Below are 9815 nucleotides of genomic sequence, written 5' to 3'. Positions count from 1 at the left end.
ATCTCAAAGGAGAAGAGGTTACATAGAAGAAATGAGAAACTAAGGCTCAGCAAAGTGATAGAAGTAGTGAAGACTGTTGTTTATGGCTTCAATTCATTTAGAAAACTGTATCTGTCTGTTTACCCCTTTAATACCACTTGATTTTATAGATTTGGGTCAGTCTTGCATAGATTTTGGATGTCAGACTTATTATCTCAAATACTTGGCAAATACCATGATCTGGATGACAGGTGATCTTAACAACTAAAATCATAGTTCTAGTCCAATATAAGATCCAACAGAAACCCAAATTCCCTAATGCTTCATTTTAAAATTAGATATCATCATTAGCATGGTTGATGACTTATCCTGAAGTTCCTTGAGTTCCTAAAGGTAATTAGGCGGTGAAGTAGATAAGGCTGGGTCTGAAGTTAGGAAGACCTGAATTCAAAATCTAGCCTCAAACATTTATTGTGTCTAGGAGACCCCCAGCAAGTCACTTAACTTCTATTTGCTTCAGTTTCCTCACCTCTAAAACGGGGACAATAATGGTATCTATCTGCCAGGGTTGTTCTGAGGATTGAATGAAATATTTGTAAAACGTTTTGTACACTTTTAAATGCTATATGAATTCTAGCTATTATTAAATTTGGGGATCAAGTTTGAACTAAATGTTTTCTCTCTCTCCAAGTCTGTTTCAAGACTTGAAAACTCAGTGCTTAAATCTATATATTTTTTTATTTTGTATTATATCACTCTTCTGCTCAAAACCCTTTAACAAGTCCTTAGTATCAGGGCAGCTAGGAAGATAGAGAGAGCACCAGGCTGTGTTGAGAAGTTCTGGGTTAAAATTTTACCTCAGACTCTTCCTAGCTGTAAGACCTTGGGCAAGTCACTTAACATTAATTGCCTAGCCCTCATATATCCTCTAAAATCAATACTTAGTATGGACCCTAAGCCAGAAAGTAAGCGTTAAAAAATTCTCTGCTATCTCAAATCTGGCATTCAAGGTCATCTCCCTCTTCCTTCTCCAATCCATTTTACTCCACTCTTTCCCAAAATACATTGACTTCCCCCAGGAACACACACACACACACACACACACACACACACACACACACACACACACACACACACACACTTTCTCATCTCTGCCTTTGCTTGGACTATCTTTGTACCTGCGGTACTCTCTCTTTTCTCTCCTCCTTGGATATCCATAAAAGCTCAGCTAAATATCACCTTCTACTCCAAGAATCAATCAACAAACCAATAAGCATTTAATAATACAAACAACCAAGCAGGCAGCTAGATGGCTCAGTGGCTTGAGAGGCTGGTGGTCCTAGATTCAAATTTGACTTTAGGTACTTCTTAGCTGTGTGACCCTGGGCAAGTCCCCATTGCCTAGCCCTTTCTGCTCTTCTGCCTCGGGACCCATACAAGGTATCAATTCTAAGACGGAAGGTAAGGGTTTAAAATAATAATAATAATAATAATACAACCAAATGACACCCAACTGCCAAAATGATTTTTCTAAAGGTCGGAGGAAAATCTGACCCTATAACCCTTCTAGCTCAAGGAACTCCAGTCGCTCCCAATTATCTCCATGATCAACTGCAGGCTTCCATATACTGTTTAAAGCTCTTGGTAAATTAGCCCCTTCCTACCTTTCCAGCCTTCTTACACTTCGGTCCCCTCCAGGCACCCTATGGTCCAGTGATACTGGCTTATTTCCTCCTAGTCACACTACGGGTGTATGCGGTGTTCCGGGAGGATTGGCACCTCGGGTGGGAGGGCTCCGTGAGCCCTTTGCCGGGCAGCTGCTCAGCCATCTTTTGTGTCCGCCTGCCACTCCGCTCTCTCCAAGGGGCTGTAGTAGGCACAGTGGCCCCACTCGGGTAAGCCATCCCAGTAGTCGGGTAAGCATGGTGAGGGAACCGGACAGATCTCACACCTGTCGGCGAGTGAGCCAGGCGTCTGCCTCAGGGGTGTCGGCGAGTGAAAACCACGCGGCAGAAGGGGCAAAAGAGAAGGATTTGTCCCAGTGGTCACAAAGGAGGTAAAAGCAAGTGCTAGGGAGCACTTAGAGCTTGGCTGGAAAGGAAAGAAGCCGCGGTCAGCTCGCTGCATCCTGGACTATTGCCAGCCCCGGCTTTTGAACTGCCGCTCGACTTGGATGCCTGGAAGAGAGAGACGGATGACTGTGCTTGCGGCTCTGCCTGACTGAAATCCAATTTATGGACCCGTCTAAAGACCTCACTGGTGATGTCACCGACCCTCTTTGAGGAAGAAAGACAACCACCAACCAACCAACCAACTGATATACTCATCTATAGAGTGTGAGCTCCTTGAGCGCTAGTTTTTGTCTTTGCTGCTGAGCACAGTGCTTGGTGTGTGTTGTTCTGTGGGGTCCAATTCTTCATGATTCTATCAGGTTTTCTTGGCAAAGATCCTAGAGTGGCTTGCCCTTTCTTTCTCCAGCTCATATTACAGGTAAGGAAATGGACACAAAGTTAAGTGACTTGCCCAGGGTCACACAGCTAGGAAGTGTTTTAGACCAGTTTTGAGCTCAGATCTTCCTGACTCCAGGCCCAGTCTTCTACCCACTTTGACACATCTAGCAACCCTGATGCTTGACATGTACAAAATCACTTAAGAAATTTTGTTGAGGGGGACAGTTAGGTGATTCAGTGGATTGAAAGCCAGGCCTAGAGATCCTGGGTTCAAATCGGACCTCAGATGCTTCCTAGCTGTGTGATCTTGGGCAAGTCACTTAACTCCCATTGCCTGGCCCTTACCACTCTTCTGCCCACAGTACTCATTCTAAGATGGAAGGTGTTAAAAAAAATCTTTGTCTACTACCTAATAATTACCTACTATGAGCAGAGAGCTTATTAGATATTGTCAACATGAAATGTAGGAACCCCAAACTTGTAACCTAGTAAGATCTGATGAACCCCAAGTTTTAGGACTAGCTTGTAAGCTGGAGACCCCAAAGCTTGTCCGTGTTCCCTGTTCCTGTGAGAATCCACCCTGAAGGGAATCTCAGGCTGGCAGTTTCAGACTGAATAATGGACCCTGAGGTAAAGACAATCCACTTAAGGTGGAGGCTAAGCCCAAGCAGAGTGACTCTTCTTGTCTCCAGAAGCCTCTCCCAGTATATCACACCCTCCTTCTGAGGATTGAACTCGGGACCTTCTGCTTTCCAGACTGATGCCCTTGGCTTATGTTTAGCCCCACCTAACTAGGATTGTCTTTATCTCAGGGTCCATTATTCAGTCTGAAACTGCCAGCCTGAGATTCCCTTCCTGGTGGATTCTCACTGGAACAGGGAACAAGGACAAGCTTTGGGGTCTCCAGTTTACAAGCTAGTCCTAATACTTGGGGTTCATCAGATCTTACTAGGCTACAAGTTTGGGGTTTCTAGATTCCATGTTGACAATATCAAGGGAGAAATAAAAATGGAAAAGTAATATAAAAGGATATAAATACAAATATAAATATCTACAAAAACATCAATATATGTTTTGTTTGCTCATCTCCATGTACTTGTGTAACTTTCTGTTGTATTTGTGACTATTCCCCTACCAAATTAAATTTAAAGAGAATAGAGACTTAGTCTTAAAATCTCAATAAATATTCATTGAAATGGGGAAAAAATTTATAGACAATCAGAGGTCTCATATCTAAAATATAGAGAGAATTTTGTCAGATTTCTAAGAATAAGAACCATCTCCCAATTAGTAAGTGGTCAAAAGATATAAACAGTTTTAGATAAAGAAATCAAGGCTATATGTAGGAATATAAAATGCTCTAATTCATTATTGATTAGAAAAATGCAAATCAAAACACTTTTGAGATATTCTATCAGACCTGTTAGACTGGCTAAAATGATAAGAAGGTAAAATGATAAATACACTGTTGATGGAACTGTGAACTGCTCCAACCATTTTGAAGACAATTTGGAATTATGGTCAGAGAGTAATACCACTGTTGGGTTTGTTTCTCAAGGTGATCAGAAAAATAAGAAAAGAACCTATCTGTTCTAAATATTTATAGCAACTCTCTTTGTGGTGGCAAAGAACTGGAAATTGATGTCCATCAATTGGGCAATGCCTGGACAAGTTGTGGTATTAAATTACGATGGAAACCTATCTGAGGTCCCTGTAAGAAATGATGAGCAGGTTAATTTTTTAAAAACATGGAAAGACCTACATGAAATTATGAAGAGTGAAATGAACAGAACCAAGAGAAAATTTACATAGTTACAGATGTAATATTTGAAGGATTTGTGAATGTCTACCACTAGAGAAAGAACTGATAAATAGAAACATGAAAGACATAATTTTTTTTTGTCATTTGATACCTTCTTCCGTGTAGGGAGGGGAAGAAGGGAGTGAGATATCTGGGAATTAATGTTTTTACAGTATAAAGAAATTTTAAAAATAACTATTAATTGAATTGACTCAATATTTTTCACCTGTAAAGCATGGAACATAAATGTGACGCATTTCTGAAGATCAGCTAGACCTGGATAAAATCCAGTTGTTTGTGTTATGTTGATTCCTAACCTCTGCTGTCCCATATAGACCATCTCAAAGGACTTCTGAGGTCCTGGGGGGTCCTCCATGAGTCAAGTACCAAGCTGTTGCCACAAATCTCTAACCAACCTGACTTACTCATTTTGGGTTTACAAACCCTCACTGAGTGACCTGAAAGGAGGAAATATTTACGCAGAAAAAAAAAGGAAAGTCTGGGAGATGGGTCAGGCCTATGGAGCAGAATAAATATAAAGCCATTGTCTGGTAGGGGGTAAGTGCTTCAGCTTTTATCTGAGGTCCCTTCTATTTCTCCATCCTAAGTCAGACGTGATTAGCAAACTGACCATTGAGACAAATTTCAAAGCAAATGTCAACTGTTATATAACCAATCAACAACCATTTATGAAGTATTTACCATGTTCCAGATACTTTGTTAGTTTCTGGAGATTACAAAGAAAAGACAATAAACTGTTCTGGTCCTCAAGAAGCTTATAGTTGTAAGGCAAACAGAGATAACCAGTAGAAAAGCAAGCAAATACAAGATAATTAGTAAGTACAAAGAAGGCAATCCTAGTGAGGGAGCTTGGATAGGATGCAATAGATAGACTCATCTTCCCAAGTTCAAATTTGACCTCAGATGAACTATGTAATCCTGGGCAAGTCACTTAATCCTGTTTGCCTCAGTTTCCTCATCTGTAAAATGAGCTGGGGAAGGAAATGGCAAACCACTCCAATATCTTTGCCAAGAAAAATCTCAAATGAGGTCGTGAAGTGTTTGTTGGGACAGGACTGAACAACAATCTTTGAGAGGAAGCTTCCAAAGATTTCTAAAAGGCAAAGGTATGGAAGGTGTGCATTCTAAGCATTCTTTACCTCTCTTTGGCAAAGGAAACAGCAAATAGTCTGCATCTAGTACTTGGAGGGGAATAGTAATAATCATTATAATGACCATTTATATAGCACCTTAAGGTTTTCAAAGCACTTTCCCTATGTTATCTTATCTGATCCTCCCCATAGCAAGGTGAAATAAGGGCTATTATCATTCCCACTTTACACCTGAGGAAATTAAGACTGATAGAGGCGACTGACTGACTGACTTGCACAGGGCCATATAGCGCCCTGCCTCTCTCTGTCTCTCTCTCTATTGCTCTCAAAAACTCACTCCTATTTCCTGACAAGGGGAGACATACTACTCTTGGAAAGTTTTCCAGTGGAAATTAAATCCTTAAATACTTCTAGATAATTCTATTCAAGCAGTTGCTTCAGAGGCATGGCTTTGGGATAAAACTCCAAGCCAGGGAAGGTGATAACTATGAAAACGGGTTGTCATCAGCCTGAAAACTAGGTAGGGGCCTTGAGAGGTCAGTGCTTGAAACCCCTGAAAGGTCAGAGGTCTCCTGCCCTTAGGCCTCTGCTTTAAATCCAAAAATGGGCAGGGCTTATTTTCCTCCAACATAGACTTGTGAGAAGTTGAAGCTAATGGGAAAGCACTGTATCAAGGTTGCTTAATTCCTACCCAGTATCCCCTGGGTGCCACAGTAGATAGAACATCTGACCTGAAGTCAGGAAGACACAAGGTCAAATCTGACATCAGAAATTTACTAGCTGTGCAACCCTCATGAAGTCATTTAACCTCCTGCCTCAATTTCCTCATCTGTAAAATGAGCTGTAGAAAGAAATGACAAAAAATAATATATGTATAACCCAGATTGAATTGCTTGACATCTCCCTGAGGTGGGAGGTAAACAATATGGATCATATAACTTAGGAAAACTTATATGGAAGTTTGTCATTAAAAAAAAATAGAAATGACGAAACACATCTTTACCAAGAAAAGAACCCTAAATGAGGTCAAGGAGAGTTGGTTGTGTCTGAATCCAGCAATCCAGAAAAGAAATAGTTTCTAGGAATTCTGAGAAGGTACCTGGGGAAATATAAAAGACTCTTCCAGGAAAAAAAAACCCAATAGATTTAAAGTTTAGAGGCCAATAAGTCTAACCCCACCCTTCTCAACCCATTAACAACAAAAAACCCTTCCCTCTTAGAATCAATATTGTGTATTGGTTCTCCACCAGAAGAGTGGTAAGGGCTAGGTTGTAGGAGTGACCCTGACTTGTCCTGAGTCACACAATAAGGAAGTATCTTCAGTTAAGTTTGAACCCAGGACCTCCCATTACTAGTCCTGACTCTCACTCCACTGAGCTACATAGCTGCCTGCCTCCATCTCATTATCTTAAAAGAGGTAACTTTTCATTTCTTTGATGGAAAAAAAGTTTATCACTGCTTGATCTGAAAATATTCACACAACTAGTGCCTTAAATCATTTCTTCCTTACTCTAACTAGGTACAACACCCTCTCCACTATACCATACTGTCTCTAGTTCAAGTCCTTTAGAGAAGAAATTATGACCTAAAAGTATACAGGGGACAAGAGGAGACCCAGCAGGATATGTCAAGCTAAAAGCAGCTTGAAAAATGCTATTTTCTTTTATAGATTTTAAATTGGTTTTCAGGTGCTTTCTCTTACACATAATAACTTAAGAACTGTATATATTGTAAATAAAATTAAATGAGGAACAAATACATTTCAGAAAATATCCTATTCCTATAATGGAGGCTTCTAGCCATGGGGCCATCTGGCATTTTGAAATTAAAATTGGAAGAAAAAATTCTATTTGATTACAGTTTCATTCATTTTGATCCGTTTCAGTTATAGATAGGTAAACCAAATGATAATGAAAGCATAGTATTTTTATTTTATTTTTATTATAATATATTATATTATATATTATAATATAAGATATATAATATAAATAATGCATATTATTATTATACTTTAATATCCATAAAGCCTTATTTTTGCTAAACAACATGAAAATATTTTCCCTCTATTTTTAAATTTTTAAATATTTTGCCATTGTTATATGATTTATTTTCTCTCCCTCCCCACTCCAGGAGCTGACAAGCAAGGCTATAGGGTTATACAAGTGTTATCACTTGATATCTATTTCCATGTTATTCATTTTTGTAATAGAGCGGTATTCTTTTAAAACCAAAACCCCAAATCCTGTACCCATATAAACCAGTGATAATTCATATGTTACGAAAATCTATTTTGAATCCTATTTAACCTACACAAAAATTCTGTTTCTTCTAGTTCTAGAGATAAGTCTGGGAATAGGCGAGACCCCAGAAGAAGCCAGATCTGGTCCCTTTGGGATTTAAGGAGGGGCTGGGGGAGAAGGGATGATAGTCGACTTTATTCAGTTTTTTGTTTTTTGGTGGATTTTTTTTAGTTGTTGTTGTTGTTGTTTCGGTGGCTAGACAACACTCTTCATCTTAACCTCCCATCTTTTTTGTTTCTGCAGTTCCTTTGAGCTTAGCCTAACCGTCTGCAATTGAAAGAGACGGGGAGCCCTAGTTGGGCATCAAGTGTTATTGAAAAGAGCACTGTCCCAGAGGTGGCTCAAAGGCCATTCCTGCCCCCCAACCCCCAGCCCCCAGCCCAGGAGAGTTAATAGTCCCCCTCCCTTATGCATCCTTCTCTCGGTCCGGCTCCCGCGGGCTACCTCTAACCCGGAGCAGCTGCTCCGGGATGCAGCAAGGATGGGGGATGGGCTTCTGGGGAAAGTGCTAATGAGAGATGGGTAGAAAGGGGTCCCAGGTTCTCCTTACCTGGGCTTAGGAGTATAGTTTTCACCTTTGAAACCTGGAACAAAGGCCTCTCCAATCTATCCTTTTCTTTAATGTTAATATTCACAAAACCACTGTTGGGGCTGAGTGTAGAGGTTTGTGGGGCGGGGGAGGCTGAGCGTAAGAAGTAGCTTTTGGGATTGCTAATTTCCCTATCATATAGAGCAAGTTGGGAACTGGAGAGTAAGAATTGAAGAACAGAGAGGAGCAAGAGGCTCTTCTAAAGACCCTGCTCTTTGGGATCCAGAATGACCCCCTCCATTAAACTCAGGAGCCCTAGTCTGTGGAGAGGAAGGCAAGTCTTCCTCTTCCTTTGAGTTGTATGTAAAGGAAGGTCAGATCAGCTTCCTCTTCTCAGCTCCGCAGATACATCTAAAAGTGGTTAAAAAATAACAACAACCCAACAATCTAAGGCAGGAGCATACACTACCTTGTTCAGAGTTGTGAGAGTCTCTGAAAATCCTGCTGAGGATTTGATATGGATCAAAGAGATAGGATCTCTGAGCCCCAGGATGGAGCTCTCTTCTCCACCTCCTTTACCTACCCCTAGGAGGTCCTGGAGAGTCCAGAGCTGAATTATTCCCTAACCCTGAGTTCTTAGAGGTATTTAAGTGGGTGCTGAATGATAATACAGCTTTTGACTGTCACATCCTCTGTGTCTTCGGAGACCCTCTGCCCAATCCCGGCATCTCTGGAGGTTCGGGTTCAGTCCTGCAGGTCTCACTCTTTTTTTCTCTTTATTTTTTAAAAAGTATTATTCCATGGTTACACGATTCGCGTTCTCTCTCTCTCCTTTTACCTTCCCGCTCCTACGCTCCTACTTTCAAAAAGGGCATCGAAAAGCTGGGACCAATTCGGAAAAGGTTTAGAGAAGAAAGATGAAGAGTATGAAACTAGCGTTAAGTGGAGCCGTTGAAAGAACTGGAGAGCTTTAACAATGAGAAGAAACAATTTTGAGGAAAGACAAAATCGCTCTTTTAAAGTATTTGAAGGCAATTACGGGAAAGCACAGCTAGTTTGATTTGTCCCGGAGGACCTGTGAGTGAGAATCCCAAGGAGGCAGATTCCAATTCGTTAGAAGGAGAGACTTTTTTGCATTAAAGTTATTTAAAAAAAAATGTAAGCAACAGCTTCAGGAAGTAATGAATTCTCCTTAGGAACAATCAATCACATTTAACAGGGGTGGCATAGACTTGCAGGGCTCTTAACTTTGGAATAGTTTGATAACTATATTTCAATATTATTAGTTTTCTTTGTAATCCCATGTATTTTAATTTTTTTTTTGCATGTAAAACACATAAAATTCTCTTATTCTGGGAGGTGGGTTCTTAGGCTTCACCAGATTACTCAAGGAGTGGATGACACTGAAAAGGTTAAGAACTTCTGGTCGGAAGGGTTTTCCTGCTTTGAGTATGGGTCGGACTAGATGGCATTGCAAGGTCCCTTCCAACCACAGCTCTAAGATTAGATTGCATGACATGATAAACCCCAGGATGGGATGTTCTGGACAGCCCCGAAGCCCTTTGGCTGGCCAACTGGAGACAGGGCTGGCCAACTGGAGACAGGGCATTCCCTGTCCCTCCCCGCCCCTCCCCCACGAGTTCT

Source organism: Monodelphis domestica, chromosome 3 (genome assembly GCF_027887165.1).
Source record: "Monodelphis domestica isolate mMonDom1 chromosome 3, mMonDom1.pri, whole genome shotgun sequence".
In the NCBI taxonomy this organism is placed as follows: domain Eukaryota; kingdom Metazoa; phylum Chordata; class Mammalia; order Didelphimorphia; family Didelphidae; genus Monodelphis; species Monodelphis domestica.
This window is presented reverse-complemented; position numbering follows the sequence as displayed.